We start from the raw sequence: 16,514 nt of genomic DNA on the forward strand, positions 1-16,514 counted from the left end.
ACAGAAATGCAACAGCTGAGCGTTTTCACAGCATAGGGGAGAAGTGACAGGGGAAACGCTTCGCCAGATAGATTTTTTGACAACTAGCCAAGCACAGAAGCTCTGTCAAGGAACAAGCTGCCAATCTTGTCTCTCCTGGTTACTGGGGACGGGAGCGGGGAGTGGGGGGTGGACCGCTTGAATGAGGGAAACAGACAAACATTACCCCAGTTCTGAGAAAAAGGCTGGGTATTCATAAATTCATAAAATAATAAATAATAATAATTACACTCCTTCCCAAATATCATGCCTGTACATTATGAAAAGAATACAGGCACCACAAAACTATCTGTTATATTGCAAATATAATGTATTTTTTATCCACCTAATAAAATAATGTGATAGCTGTTAAAGGCCTCAACTCTTGGCCTGCCAATCTAAACAGCTTGGATGGTGGAGCTGCCAGCAGGACCTCTGCGGCTGATGTTAGGTCTGGGCAAGTTCAAATGAGTGCAAGCAATCCTTCAGATAATTTCATCTCAAACAATTCAATTTAGACGTAACCACTAGCACTTTAAAGTGGGCCCAGATGCATCAGCAGCCAATATAGCTAGCAGGATGTGTGTAAAATGTGTTTTCTGCTTGGCTACCTCTAGCAGCCAGGAAGCTACATTCTACGGTACTTCTAGCTTCCAAGCTGCCTTTAAAGGCAGTCCCACTCTAGTGATTGCAAGTAGACTAATCTAGATGTAACCAGGACATGAATTACTGAGGCAAAGTCCACTTTGGCTAGATAGCGTCATAGCTGGCAAATCAGCCAAATCTGATAAAACCGCTACTCATATCGAGTGCCACCTGCACCTCCATCAGCAGCACTGAATGCAGGACTCCCAAGCTACTGACTTGATATTTCAGGGGAAGTATAACCACCTCGAGTACATACCGCCTGGCTGTTCAGATTTTCCCACCCACAGTACTGCCATCTCTTACATGGATTAAATCTCTGTTTGTTTGCTCCCATCCACCCTAAAATTGCCCAGACATGCTCTCTAGGACTCATACATAATAAGATATGTAAGAAGAGATCTGCTGGATCAAAACGAAGGCCCATCTAGCATCTTGTTCTCACAGTGGCCAACTAGATGCCTATGGAAAGTGTGCAAGCAGAACCAGATTCCAAAATAAAAGATGGAAACAAGAAGAGCAATGTGTCATTGAGTGTTGATATAATTCCTTTATCCAAACCTCTGGATAACTTCCCCCAGTGGCTTCTGTATATTTATAAATTTAGCTTGTGTATGCATGTTTTGAGAAGTTGTACATTGAAGAAGTGCCCTTTATTTGAGGAGACTTCCATGACTGAAAATAGACAGCTCCACTGTGGCTATTGTTTGATCTGTTGTCTAACAACTATATGTGTATTATTACCATAAGACTGGAACCCTATAAGAATGCCGGTACTTGTTAGAAAGGAAGCTATACCTAGGGTTTACATCAAACTAAAAATGGGTATCCGGGTGTGCTAAGTAGGGTTGCCATATTTCAAAAAATGAAAATCTGGACACAAAAGTTGTTCAGCTTTTTTTGGTTTGCCCAAAGTTTGCCCAAAATGAGATGCTGTTTCAGACATATGAGGCCTTACTCTGGTTTTCATCTACCCTGTAAGAGTGCAGGCAGGACTTTCATAGTCCTGTTTCCCAACCCAACCACATGAAAGCTGCCTGACTTTATACAAATATTTCAAATGCTTTGGAAGAGGGTTAAAGCTTTCCTTTTCCTGGAGAATATTATGGGAAAGGTTGTTTTATGGGATAACGTTTGGTCTTAAAAAGCTGTGAGAGATGCTTCAATTAATGTAGTTCTCTGTTGTATACTTTTCTAAATCTCTCAAAAGGTACAGAAAATGGAATTAAAATTATACTACAGTTTTGATTGCTTCTATATGAAGGTATGAAAAGGCCCAAAGATGAAATGTAATTTCTACCCTCATTTAACCATCCAACGTCTTATGGTCCTGCTATGCTGGCGGAATAGTTTTTGGACTGACCCTTTCTAACTTAGCACATGTAACTCAAGGATAGGATTGTTCTTTTCTACCCTAGAACCTGAATGTTAAGTTGTGGGTGAACATATCAGACAACACAGCGATTCTTCAAACAGCTCTTGTTTATTCACAGACCAGAACAGAACTGAACTGAAGGGTTCAGCCAGCCTGCTTATATAGAGCTCCACTAGAACGCAACAGTAACCACTTTCTGTAACTATCAAATCACGGAACATCACTTTCAATCCCTTATTTGCATATGTGGACCTGAGTGGAAACTATCTACAGTATCCCCCTGCTGGCCCAGGGTGAGAACTTCAGTACATAACACTGAAACAGCTGGGCTTGTCAAAATATCTTGGGATTTTGGGGGAAAGACCAACTCTGAAGAATGACATTATTTCATTACTTTTTTAATTTCAAATAATCCTGTTTCACACTCCTAACCATTCCCAACTTATCACCAGTATCCAACCTACAAGATTGCCAAGAACTTTGGGTCCAGTCATCACACATCTATTACTGCTCGGCCTAATGTATCTCATGCCAACTATGTGGCTCTTTCTGCATCTCCCTTTGAGGATCCTTGCTTACTGCCCAGCCATTCTTTGCTTTCTTTGCTAGTATGCTTTCATTATTCTGCTGTTCTTGAATAGCAAACATATGTGAACCAAGATGGCACTGAGAAAATTGTTTGCAGGTCCTGCTGCAGAAAAATTGCTATACTCTACAAATGGTGATGAGCCACCAGGAGATGTCTGATAGTAAGGTAGGCTCTCAAAGTTATTTGCACATATGAATGTATGCACAGCTTCACAGTGTCTGGGTTTTTATTTTAAAAAAACCATCTTTTAATAGGTCAATATATAATTTTTTTCCCACCACACCACCTTATTATAAAATTATTTACGTTAATGAAAAATATCATTGCATAATGTAATGATAAAACACTTGTTTTCCCTTCATACAGAGCAAATGAAATTTAGTAAAATATAGAATTCACATCAGTGGATATTTTGTAATTTCATTTTTTGGATAAATTTTCCTATAAAACTGACAGCAAGGACATGTTAAAATTGCTTCCTACATTTGCATGACTCTTCATAAAATGCAATCATTCTCTCTCGCTCCACCCTGTCCTGTAAATGTTTCAAAATAATTGTCCAACAAAGGAAACCTATTGGATGTTTTCCATAAACTGCATTAGTGTAAGTGCTCCTGAGGGCCAAGGTGGGGAGAGATGTTCCTCTCTAATGTTATTAAGAAGTGGTTTCTCAACTGACAGCAAATGATCTATATCAAATTATATTTCTCCTTTCTCCACTTCATCTGAAGTCATAAATTCTTGATACACACTTATCAGAAATATATGAATTTTTACAAATAATTTCAGCCATTATTACCTGGAGACTGAGACTAATGGCTACTTGCCATGATGACTATGTTCTACACCCACCATCAGAGGCAATATGCCTCTAAATACCAGTCGCAGGGAATCACAAGTGGGAAAAGGGCATTTGTATTCAGGTTCCACTTCCTGAATTCCCACAGGCATCTGATCAGCCACTGGGGAAAATGAATGCTGGACTTGACAGGCCTTTGGCCTAATTCAGCTGAGCTCTTATGTCCCTACAGCTTCACAGTATCCTCAGCTTCTAAAATGGGTACTTACTTATTTGTATACCTGTGTTGAGCATGAGACGCTTAATTTCAGGGTTGTGGTTTTGAGCCTCATGGGCAAAAGTTTCCTGCGCTGCAGGGGTTGGACTACTATATGACCCTTGTGGTCCCTTCCACCTTAACAATTCTATGATTCTATTATCACAAATCCTTTCTTTATGCTTGTCCATTTCAAGAGCACTTATTATATGGCCCTGGTATCTTCTGTTCAAGAACAGTAAGTCTAAAGTGCACAAGGGCTTATGGAACTAGTTTCATGGTTATTTGGATTCTGGCCAGTGTACATAACAATTTATGGCATGTTGTGTACTCACCTCACGTCTTTGAGGCAAACACAATCTAGCCTCTAATTCTGTAACGTGAAACAACTCCAAGCCAAAGGGAAAGAATAGCAAGATGTGACGAGTTTAGGAGCAAAAGTGAAAATGCAAAATGAAATAAGTACAAACACTTTGGTTGTGTAATTACCAGAGTGTATTACAAACCAACCAACTTCTATAACTGCTTCAGAAGCAACAACTGCAGTCTTTTATTAAACACTGTGGAAGAAAGTAGGTGTTCCATATGCCCTGCCTTCAATTTTCCCATAGCATGTATCTTACTTTCTTTTGACAGCTTTATTTGACCAAGGAACCACAGCAAATACTTGTACTGCGTATGATAAGAGCATTGTACAATTAGACTGCAATGCTAAATGCACTTCCAAGGGAATAAGCCTGGGAAGGTGCACAGAGACAGTTGCAACAGTTATAAATTATAGTGTATGTTCTATATTCCCTTTATTATTTGTGTGAGGTGTTCTCTACTGACTACAGCTACCCACTCCCTCCAGTTGTTGGAAGTGGTGTGGGGTTCAGTGTTGGTTTCTGATATCTCAAAGCAAGGTATTCACCAGGGTTCTAGGACATTAGCACCACTCACTAATTCCCCGATGTATTGTGAAGCCAAGCTGCTTTGTGCAAAGTCCTTCATTTGTGTGCAAAGTGTTCTTTCGCCATGTTTTCCATCTCCAAAGGTCCCCCTTGTGAGCAGCAGGTTTGTACAACCACATGGCCTACCATCTGAGTTATCTTCTCCCTGTGTGGAATTTATGTACTTGGGATGCTGAGCTGTGATTGGGTGTTGTGTGACACCATATCCTATGTTCTGACAAGAAGAGGCAAATGATTTGCCCCAGGTATTGGGCTGGTGTAACATTATGCCATCAAAGAGTGGTGGTGGCCATTGATGGAAGGGCTATAGGTAATCATGTAAGTGCTCTCCTCTCCTGTCTTCTGATGGCAGATCTCTCATTGCAGTGGTGTTTAGCCCAAGGGTAGCTACAACAATGTCCTCAAGTAGTTATTAGGCTCCAACTCCCATCAGTCCCATCCAGCATGGTCAATGCCCAGAGATGGTGGAAACTGTAGACTAGCAATATCTAGAGTGCACTCCGTTGGCTAACCCTGCTCTAGCCATTCAGCCAATGGCCCAAAAATAAAAGATTCTGCCCTAAAAAGTAGAAAATATAATTAAAAGCCTTTAAAACTTCTCTGAATGCCCCTGACAAGGAAGGTGGGGTAGGTGGTTCCTAGGAAGAGGATCCTTTCAGTCATTGCACTCTAGCTGTGGAATGCTCTCCCCTACTCTGGGGTTATTTTGGCACCAGGAAAACACACTTTTATTCTCCTAGGCCTTTTTGAGAGCTCTTTAAATATTTAATATTTTTTTAAAAATGCTATTTAAATCTACTGTTTTATTGCTCTATGGCTGATTGTTACCATATATATTAGTATTGTATTGATTTAGAAGGTTTCAGGCCGTTTTGGGCTTTAAAGGCTGAGCTCAGAACAAACTAGTATCTAGCTAAGTTATTTTAACCCCTCTATGATATTCTTGGCCATCAGTTTCAGTTAACAATTTAGCCGCCATGTTCTGCACCAGCCACAATTCTTGAAAACTTCTCAAAGGCATCCCCACGTACAGTGCATTATAGTACTCTTTATTGGCCTTGATTTATGCCATTACGCTTTGGCCTCTGTCGCCACTAGTGACACAGAAAGTTGTTGTGAGCCTGCTTGGCATTGATACAATTGACTGTTCCTTTCTTTGCTACGTTTGTGTGCCAGGTTGCAGCCCATAGTAATTAAACTTGCTTACCTCACAGGGTTGTGGCAAGGTTAAAAATTACTTTTTACCTGTCAGTTAGCAGGCTTAATGATTACAGGCTGCAATCTGACATTCAGGCATGCCTAAATAAATTTGTTATTCTTGAATGGAAATTATGTACAGGCAAGTACACAGAATTGTAGTTATAGCAGGGGTAGGAATAAAAAGAAATGTATTTGTACTGATGAAAGTTTGTGGGTTTTTTGTTGTAAGAACAACTCCGACTTGTTTCCCCCCACTCTGCTAGTGGGAGTGATTTAATAGGACTACTCTGAACAATAGGACTACTCTGTAACTTGTCTCATCAGCCTGGAATAATTTTCTCCACAGAACAGTTAATGAGTGATGACAAGAGAGCCTTAAAGCACAATCCTACACAAGCCTACTCAGAAGTAAGCTCCACTGCTTTCAGTTAGACTTACTCATAGGCAAGTAGTTGCAGCAGAGGTGAGCAACCTTTTTTTGACCCAAGGGTGGCATTTAGCCTTAGCCAGCCCTCCCAGGTGTGCATGCCAGTGGCCAGTGTAGCTAAAAATGGGTGTAGCTACCCTAAAGTCCCTCATGCATATTTTTGCATGCATTCAAAATGCGTGAGTAATCAGGCCCCTAAGCTGGGGGGTTAGCTGCCCCTGAGCTACAGGATTGCAGCGCCAGAAACTCACTAGCAGTGTTCATGTTCAAAGTGCTGCACATAGTTATTTTGCTTTCCTTAGGCTTAGCGTGTGTTTAAGCGCATGCAGTTGAGGCTATCTAATAAAATGTAGTAAATCATTCATGGAAAGGTAAAGATAAGCTTCTGGGAAAGTATGAAATTCACCCACGTGAACAAATGCTGTAAATCATTTCATTCCAACTGGGGTGTGTTAGTAGTTATTCAGATTTGCAAATGAAGTGATTTTACTTCTGTACTGCCACCCTGCGATTGCTCAAAGCAAATGCACCTTCCTTGCTGGGTAGAAGAGTGCAGTGTTTTGCTGCCTTCTCTCCCTCATAGCAGCAGGGAAGCACAGGCCTTTCATTGCCTCACATTTGTTAGCACATAGTCAAGTTGGCCCCACTTTCCCCACACTGGGAGCAGACACTGGCTAGAAACATATGTTTATGGTTTAGTTTTGGGCAGAAAATCAGCTCTTTTTGTTGTGGTAATTTCCCAGGAAAAAACTGCTGATGGCTTGGCACTGAAAAATCATGATTTAAACTAGGGTGTCAATTCAAATTTGGGAGGAAGCAGGGAAAGAAAATAGATTTTACTGAGCGATATAAATGTTTTAAAAGGTGCTCTTGGATATATTCAGCTTAAGTTGAAAATAAGTAGTGTTATTAACAGCAGCTGTTGATTTTAAATTTTGTATATGATAACCGTAACCTTTGATAGAAATATTCGTTTTTTCCAGAGCCAATGAGTTGCCAGAAACTATGAATTATTAAGGAGAGGAATCTCATGAGGTCTAAAACTTAGGCTGTTTTCACTGAGGTAATACACCTATGTCAGGGCTGTACTACTGAAAACTATGTGCAGGGACTCATACAGATGAACAGTTTTCAATAGGAAAAAAATTGCCACCATGCTCAAAGAAAACAAGATGTTAGGGAAAATGGTTGTAGTACAGCATCCTGAACATGCACATTTTCTAGGTGGAGGTTTTTTGTCTTTTGTTTTTGTATTGCTAAGAACAATCAACCATGTGAACTCCCACCTGCATTCTAAAATGGTAATGTCCAGAAACAGGTTTTTTTTTACCCTCCCAATTAGAACTAGGCCTAAGAGCAAGTGGACTATCCTACTCCCTTCTTCCCTTCCATTGTTGTTGGCATCTGTCTGTCTCAAGAGACAATGGAGTGCACCTCCGGGGGTGAAGTCAAAACACTGGAGAATCACAGCACCTGCTGTGACTGCGGAGACATGTAACTCGTAACTGCTGCCTTCCACATTGTTGTTGCTGCATTAGCAACACCAAAGTGACCTCTCTGGGGCGCAAGCCTGTGCTATGTGTAGAGAACAAGACCCCCCTTTTCAGCCTCGCTGATGTGGTCCAAAGGAAAGCAAAGAAAGACATTTGGCACCAGCTTTTGCCTGGATGAAATGTGTCCTTGAACTGTGAAAATGACTTGCTTGCCTGGATGGAGGATGGAACAATGTGTATGTGTATACAGAAAGCTCTGGGTTTTGTGTGGCTGGACTGTAGCCTCCTGTGTGACATCACATTCATTGTTCTGACGACTTTTTCAATAGGCCTCACCCACCACTGGCATGTGGTCCCTAGATGTTTCTGGTATCTTAGCATGGCAAGGATCAGGTCCAGACACAGAGTCCCATGGCAGCATACAGCCAAAGCTGGCAAATATGGTCAGCTGAGCCTGTGCTTACATTCTAATTTAAAGTATAGGGAAGTGGTTTAAAGATAGGTTTTGTGTCTTCCACAGCCAAATGCTCTGTCACGTTGTTCCGTCATCACTCATTGCCTCAGTGGACTGTGGATGGCTTTCCGGGGGAGAGGAGACACACACACTTTGTGATGTCTCATACCAGCAAATTGTGGTTGAGATCAGTATCCTTAGTGCATGCATACGAGTTGCAGAATTCAAGCATGCACACTAAATAAAAACACTTATGTTGACATTTACTCAAAGGATTTTGGCAACCTGGCCAAAACTTTAGTTCTGCCCACTGTTCAAGAGTGAGGATAGAGGGAATCACCCAAAATGTTTTTTTGTAGACAGTAGGCAAACCAGCTGCTGTGGTATTTATAGTTTTGTTTGGATTTACTAGCATCCATAGTTCAAATGTGTCTTATCTTAAAAACCAAGATGTTGTAGTAGTTAGGATGTAGGTATAGAACCTTGGAGACCCAAGATTCAAATTCCCATGCATCAACAAAGATCACTGGGTGATCTTGGGCCAATCACAATCTCCCAAAAAATCAAGTTCAAAATGTCCTTGATACCTGTTTGCTATTAACTTTCTACATTTTAATCCCACCCTTCCTTTAAGGAGGAATACACAATAGTCCTCCCACCCATATTATCATCTCAAATCCCAGTGGAAATACAGTGGTACCTCAGGTTACATACGCTTCAGGTTACATACGCTTCAGGTTACATACGCTTCAGGTTACAGACTCCACTTACTCAGAAATAGTGCCTCAGGTTAAGAACTTTGCTTCAGGATGAGAACAGAAATTGCACAGCCGCAGCGCGGCTGTAGCGGGAGGCCCCATTAGCTAAAGTGGTGCTTCAGGTTAAGAAGAGTTTCAGGTTAAGAACGGACCTCCGGAACAAATTAAGTACTTAACCCGAGGTACCACTGTATGACTGGGTCACCCAATGAGCATCACGGCAGAGTGGAAATTTGGACATGGATCTTGTGGTCCCAGTCCCAATACTGTTAACTGCTGCGCTACACTAGTTCTGTTGTTATAAAATACTGAGCAATAACTACAGCATGGTCTTCAAAATGTAATCTGGGGGTCTGCTGCTAGGGGAAAATGGATTTTGAACAAGCAATTGATAAAGGCTCAATTGTTGTTTGGAGGAAGGATGGTTATTGCTTGGTATTTCCGTTTATACTTTTACTCTTTCCATGTTAAACGATAAGGATGGCCTTCCTTTGTCAAGTGCTGGCATTTCAATTGCTGGCCTTTGATCTATAGCAGGAAAACCACATCTGCCCTTTCTGAGAGCTAGTTCTTGGTTTTGTGTTTTTTTAAAAAAGATAAAAATAGCTGACCAGAAAGAAGCATTCTGAATCTGTAGCAAGATCCTATGCCAATGCCAGCATTTTTAAAACTTTTGATATTTGGGACATAGTTTTTATCTAGATTAAAACTGGAAGCACACTTCACAATAATACAGTGGTACCTCGGGTTAAGAACTTAATTCGTTCTGGAGGTCCATTCTTAACCTGAAACTGTTCTTAACCTGAAGCACCACTTTAGCTAATGGGGCCTCCTGCTGTTGCCGTGCTGCCAGCACACAATTTCTGTTCTCATCTGAAGCAAAGTTCTTAACCTGAAGCACTATTTCTGGGTTAGCGGAGTCTGTAACCTGAAGCGTCTGTAACCCAAGGTACCACTGTACATGTATATTAGTATTTTCTCAGTTAGTTTCCATAAGAATGGGCTGGCATCCTTCCTGTCATTTATGGAATCTTAATTCATATTTGTTTCTCATCTTTTCATCTTTATAGGGATTGGAATACATAAACTTTTTGAAGTAATACATTTGGGGGGGGGGGATTCTCACTAAAAATGAATTGTAACTTTTAAAAACATGTTTGAGTAATCACTTTGAAATCAATGGGTAAGCAGCACAAATAAGCAAAGATCTCAGTAAGGGTGCCCATTTCTCCTCCAGAAAACACACAATCAGGTTCCACTTACCTCGTGTTGAGTGAGCCATTATTCCAATAAAAATTCTACAGCGTTCGATTGAAAGGATCTGTAATAATAATAATAATAATTTATTATTTGTACCCCGCCCATCTGGCTGGGTTTCCCCAGCCACTCTGGGCGGCTTCCAACAAAGATGAAAGATACAGTAAAATGTCACATATTAAAAACTTCCCTGAACAGGGCTGCCTTAAGATGTCTTCTGAATGTCAGGTAGATGTTTATCACTTTGACATCTGATGGGAGGGCGTTCCACAGGGCGGGCGCCACTACCGAGAAGGCCCTCTGCCTGGTTCCCTGTAACTTGGCCTCTCGGAGCTGGATCTCAGTGTCCGGGCAGAACGATGTAGAGAAACAGTATATAAAAAGAAATACTCCCCTATTTGTGGAAACTATTCTCGCTCCTTCTGGAGGCGTTGTGATTGAGACAATTCATTCTACCTATAGAAATGAGTGATAAGTTTATCCTATGCAGCTCAAATAATAAGGAAATAACATACTTTTTAAACTGATAGATACATATATCAAGGACATCTGCATTATGTTTTACCTTTTCAGTAAATTAGAAGAAAGGATTGAAAATGTATTTGGCTGCAGATTTGACATAAGTTCATCTTGTGAGATTGCGATGTGCAAAAAAAAAAAAAAAAAAAAAGGTAAATAAGGAGATAAAAATGTAGTTCAGAATCCTGTGATATCCCTTTGCTTCACAATAGCTTTTTTAAAACTATCAGACTTATTATCACATTGACCCCATTTCCTCCAGATGCCTTAAGAACCACATCTTAAATGCTTCATTCTGGAAAGGATGAAAGTCTGGCACAATAGCTAAACTATTTCTACTGTTTGCATTTATCTAAGGCAGAAACTCTGTTCAGCCAAATCTCAGCCAGCCAGCATTCCTGCTGCTTGCAGTTGGGTGATTAAGAGAATCTCTCCAAGATCAACATCTGGAAAATCTGAGAGAAGCAAATGTTGGCTTCTTCATCTAAATTGGAATTCTGCATGCCTCCCCATCTTTGTGTCTCTTTTTCCAGACCAAAAAAACAATGATATGCATTTTACTGCAGCAGTCAGATCCTAAACTTGTTAAAAGCAGGGTTAGTTGCTACACAGTAGTGTAGTTTCTTAAGCCAGAACTGAGGCAGGAATGAGGACAGGGTTAGTTAACAAAAGTGCCAAACTATGGGTGTTACATGACGCAGCCTTGGACTTTGAACACCCCATCCTCCCCTCACTCACTCTGCCAAATAGAAACTCACTGGTTTGCAGCAAACAATTTTCCCTTTTACATGGAAATTGCCAATTTATAGTTTAAGCTTCCTGTTCAAACTTGAATTGTGCAAACCAGCTTCAAACCTTGGTTTGCAATCCTGGTTTGGAGAGGAAGCCCAAACAATAGCTTCCCCGTGTCAATGCAGAGGGGAAAAGTTGGTTTTCTGCAAACCAGGAATGAATTAATTAGAACACATGAGGACAATAGGGAGGTGGAGTATGTATGTTCACTGAGATCAATTAATGTAAACAGCAAGTCTATTGATTTCAATGTGTCTATTCTGAGTTATAACCTACTTGGATACAACCCTCTAGTTTTTGAGTATAACAGGGCAATCCTAAGCATGTTTATTCAGATGCAAGTGTCACTGAATTCAACAGAACTTCCTCCCTATAAAATGTATTTAGGACTGTAGCCTAAGAATGACATATGTTTCCAATTTCAGAGCATCAGCTGGTAGAAGTTTGAGGAAGATGGGTAACTAGTGAAAAGGATCAGGGGACTGTGAGTCATAGACTTTATGCTCTGTGTTTAACTTTGCTCTTTACTTGTTATCCAATCTTGGTTGCTTGCATATGCAATTGTGTTTTTTTTTAAAATAGTATTTATTCAAATTTTAAAGCTTACAAAGAGAAACAATAAAAAATAAAAATAAAAAATACATAAGAAATACAATTAAAAAAAACAACAGATCAGACCTTTACATAGCTTTCTTTCCTTTACTTATTTCCTTGACCTCCTCACACCTCCCTTTTTTGTATTTTAGTTCAGTTAGATGTTTCAGCAAATCCTTTCCAGCTTTGTTTTTATCCTAATAATTTATCTTAATATACTGTAATTCTCGTCTTTCACCAATTAATAAATCAATTTTAACCTAATCCTTTATATCATTTCTGCTAAAACCACATTACTTCATTCCAACAACCTTCTAACATCCCTTAATTTTGCAATGTTTCTGTAAATAAACTTTAAATTTTTTCCAATCTTCTTCCACCGACTCTTCACCTTGGTCTCGGATTCTGCCAGTCATTTCTGCCAGTTCCATATAGTCCATCACTTTCATCTGCCATTCTTCCCGGGTGGGTAAATCTTGTGTCTTCCAATACTTCGCGATGAGTATTCTTGCTGCTTTTGTTGCATACATAAAGAAAGTTCTGTCCTTCTTTGGCACCAATTGGCCGACCATGCCCAGGAGAAAGGCCTCTGGTTTCTTCTGAAAGGTATATTTAAATACCTTTTTCATTTCATTATAGATCATCTCCCAGAAAGTCTTAATCCACCAAAAGGGAAGTTACATCCATGTAAAAGGGAGATCTTCGGTCTCTTTACATTTCCAACATTTATTATCGGGCAAATGATAGATTTTTGCAAGCTTGACTGGTGTCATGTACCACCTGTATATCATTTTCATTATATTCTCTCTTAAGGCATTACATGCCGTAAACTTCATACCTGTGGTCCATAACTGTTCCCAGTCAGCCATCATGATATTATGTCCAACATCTTGTGCCCATTTAATCATTGCAGATTTAACCGTTTCGTCCTGAGTATTCCATTTCAACAGCAAGTTATACATTCTTGACAAATTCTTAGTTTTGGGTTCTAACAGTTCTATTTCCAGTTTTGATTTTTCCACCTGAAAACCAATTTTCTTGTCCAAATTGTAAGCCTCCATTATTTGATAATAATGAAGCCAATCTCGCACTTTGTTTTTTAGTTTTTCATAACTCTGCAGTTTTAGTCTGTCTCCTTCTTGTTCCAAAATTTCCCAATATTTCGGCCATTTGGCCTCCATATTGAGCTTTTTCTGAGCCTTTGTTTCCATTGGTGACAACCACCTTGGAGTTTTATTTTCAAGCAAATCCTTATATCTTATCCAGACATTAAACAGTGCTTTCCTGACAATATGGTTTTTAAAGCATATGCAATTGTTCAATGACTCAACTTAGCCTTTTAAAAGTAAAACAAATGTAATTAAAATCTAAATTTTAATCTGTTTCTTTATGCTACTACAGCAGCTCGAATGGCATATGCCCAGAAATGGAGGGAATGAACTGTACCAATGAAGGAGGAATGGCAGACAAAATTGCTGGAATATGTAGAAATGGCAAGTTTAACCAGTAAAATAAGAGATCAGGAAGAAAGAGCATTTAAGGAAGAGTGGGATCATGTATTCCACCTTGAGCTCCTAGGAAGAAAAAGGTGGTATATAAATGTACCAAATAATTAAATAACTAAATAGAAAACCTATTATTTGCAGTCTGATCCTATGATGTGTATGCACAATTCAGTACCACTCAGTCAAAAAAGGAAATGTATACGAGATGAAAGAAGGGGCATAACCAAGGATGAATTTAAAAGTATTCTGAACCTGTAATGACAGTGTCAAGAAGACTAAATCTCATAATGACCTATGACTTGCAAGGAAAATGAAAAACAATTTAAAAACCTTCTTTAATTATGTCCGGAACAAAATGTAGGTCTATTCTTTGGGGAAGATGGGGAAGTATTAACAAGTGACGGAGAGCAGGAGGAACCACTCAGCTACTATTCTGCCATAGTCTTTACTTGTGCAACTTTGGAAAAGTAGAACAAATGACATACAGAGGGATTTGCAGCCCAGGTGAGGTAAGGAGGTGTCCAGATCACAAGCAGTGATAGTTCCACTCTGTTCTCTGCTTGTCAGATTGTTTCTGTGATATTGCGTCCAGGGGACTGGACTAGTGACAAGAGGTTGTCCTCCTACTCAAATTAGAGTTCTTTCTAACTCAGAAATCCTACGGTTCAACTGAAATTGTTATTCAAAACATATTGTTACTGGCCACTCCAATCTCTGTTGAGCAGCACGAGATTCCAAGTGTTTTGGCACTTAACCAGGGTTTGTGTTTCCTTTGGGAAAAAATGAGGCACAACAGTGACTGTAGTGTCAACCAGGATCTTGGCTGAAGGGGTGCATAGTATGACAACCCAAGAGTGCCTCTTGTTGCTTTTCCCATAGCTTCATCAAGCTTGGGTCCAAAGAAGAAGAAGAGGAGGAGTTTGAATTTGATATCCCGCTTTATCACTACCCAGAGGAGTCCCAAAGCGGCTAACATTCTCCTTTCCCTTCCTCCCCCACAACAAACACTCTGTGAGGTGAGTAGGGCTGAGAGACTTCAAAGAAGATTGACTAGCCCAAGATCACCCAGCAGCTGCATGTGGAGGAGCGGAGACACAAACCCGGTTCCCCAGATTGCGAGTCTATCGCTCTTAACCACTACACCACACCCAGTGTCTGGGTACAGACTCTCCCTACCACCCTGCATTGAGTTCTATCCACTCCCTACTTCTTGTTCTCAGAACCCCTTGCCAGATGCAGCTTCCCTTTCCATTTACACCATCACGGTCTTCCTGCCAGCCTCCATTTTAAAACACACTGCAAATGGCTACTTTTTCCTGTAGTGGCATCATGGCCCCTGTAACCATTACAACCTCACGCTCCCAATGCTTCTGTCCATATCCACTACTGAGTGGCAGAGGAAGGGCAATATTTGCATTATTAATCTTTCTTTATGGCCCAATACTCTGCTCTCTTTGTTTCTTAATGACACCTCTATCAGCTGATCTCCCAAACAGGAAAACCAGTATAACCTGTCATTTTACACTATGTCACATCTTCCTTATTAAGCAAAATGATGTTGTTGGCATCTGGCTGTTTCAAGAGACAATGGAGTGCTCCTCCTGGGGTGACGTCAAACCGCTGTGTTAGCAGCATGGAGGTTACCTCCTCAGAGCACAAGCTTAAGCAGTGGTGCTATGGAGATCCTGGGCTGTCCAGACAACAAGACCCCACTCTCGGTCTTGCTGATGTAGTCCAAAGCAGCATTACATTTGGCATCAGCTGGGCTGCAGGAGTTGCCGGAAGGAGGTATACAAGGCACCATCCAACTATCTTAGAGACTCCACTCTGGATTTCTGTACGGTTTACTCCTTAGCCTTTTCTTCTCCCAAAGATGTCCCACAAGGCAGTGGATACGTATTTTTCCCTGGGGTTACTCCCAAAGCCTTTCTCATTAATGAGTACAGCCGCAAGGCAGCAGAGGTTTAGGATCAGAGTTTCCATTCTCTGACATGGGGCTCCCATCTGCCCCTCACTTCCCTCTACAGCACATGCAGAAACCACTTTCTTGACGTTTGGACCCACTATTGGTCTCATCCGCTCAATCTGCCAGAGCCTGTCTTTACATGCAGGGGAAGTCTCCCAACTCACAGAGGGTTTGAAACCCCTCAGCTACCCTCACCTGGTTCAGAAGGCCAAGCAAAGCTGTTCATGGGATGTGGCCACTGTCACATGCTGACAACTTCTGGGAGCCGAGGTCGAAAAAAACCAAAATAAACAAAATGAAATAAAATAATTCCTTCCGGTAGCACCTTAGAGACCAACTAAATTAGTTATTGGTATGAGCTTTCATGTGCATGCACACTTTTTTATTTATATTATTTTGTTTCGACTACAGCAGACCAACACGGCTTCCTACCTATAACTGGGAGCCGAGGGTGAGAGCTGAGTGTAGGGTGGGAACCAAAGATGGGCAAACTACCCCAGAAGGAGCAGGAAGTGTCCCCAGGACGTGTCACCAGAGGTACCACCCTCCCCTAACACTCCATACAAATATTAGCTATATCATAGCGCCACTTACTAAATTTAGGGAGATCTGCCTCCTTAAAGCTGCAGCCTTAAACTCACCCCACCTCCCATCAAAGTCAATCATAATCCCTGCAGTTAAGTTTAGAATTTGCTCCAAAGGCAAAAACCACATTTCCTTTGCTACTTCCCCCCCTCCCCCTTTTCTTCTCTCTGCAGCCCTCTCCCATTTCCCACCCGCCTTCCTCAAGCTCTCTTAATACTACTGTCCTATTATTACTCTCCGCGGGCGTGATGCAGATGGGTCGGGGGAAAGGAGGGAGGAAGCGAGCGAGCGAGCGAGCGCGAGATAGAGAGAGAGAGAGAGAGAGAGAG

The 16,514-nt window shown here is 40.9% G+C and overlaps 1 long non-coding RNA gene across 1 annotated transcript; it reads right to left on the bottom strand.

Annotated features, from left to right (window-relative positions):
- Window positions 1-2,551: 2,551 nt before the first annotated feature.
- LOC309348807 lies at window positions 2,552-15,983 on the bottom strand. The gene is made up of 3 exons (XR_014159557.1): window positions 15,796-15,983; window positions 10,231-10,288; window positions 2,552-2,670 (listed from the first exon to the last, which is right to left on the bottom strand). It is a non-coding gene; the product is annotated as an uncharacterized lncRNA (long non-coding RNA).
- Between the last annotated feature and the right edge of the window lie 531 nt (window positions 15,984-16,514).

This window comes from Podarcis erhardii (genome assembly GCF_964252035.2).
Source record: "Podarcis erhardii genome assembly, chromosome: 1".
NCBI lineage: Eukaryota > Metazoa > Chordata > Lepidosauria > Squamata > Lacertidae > Podarcis > Podarcis erhardii.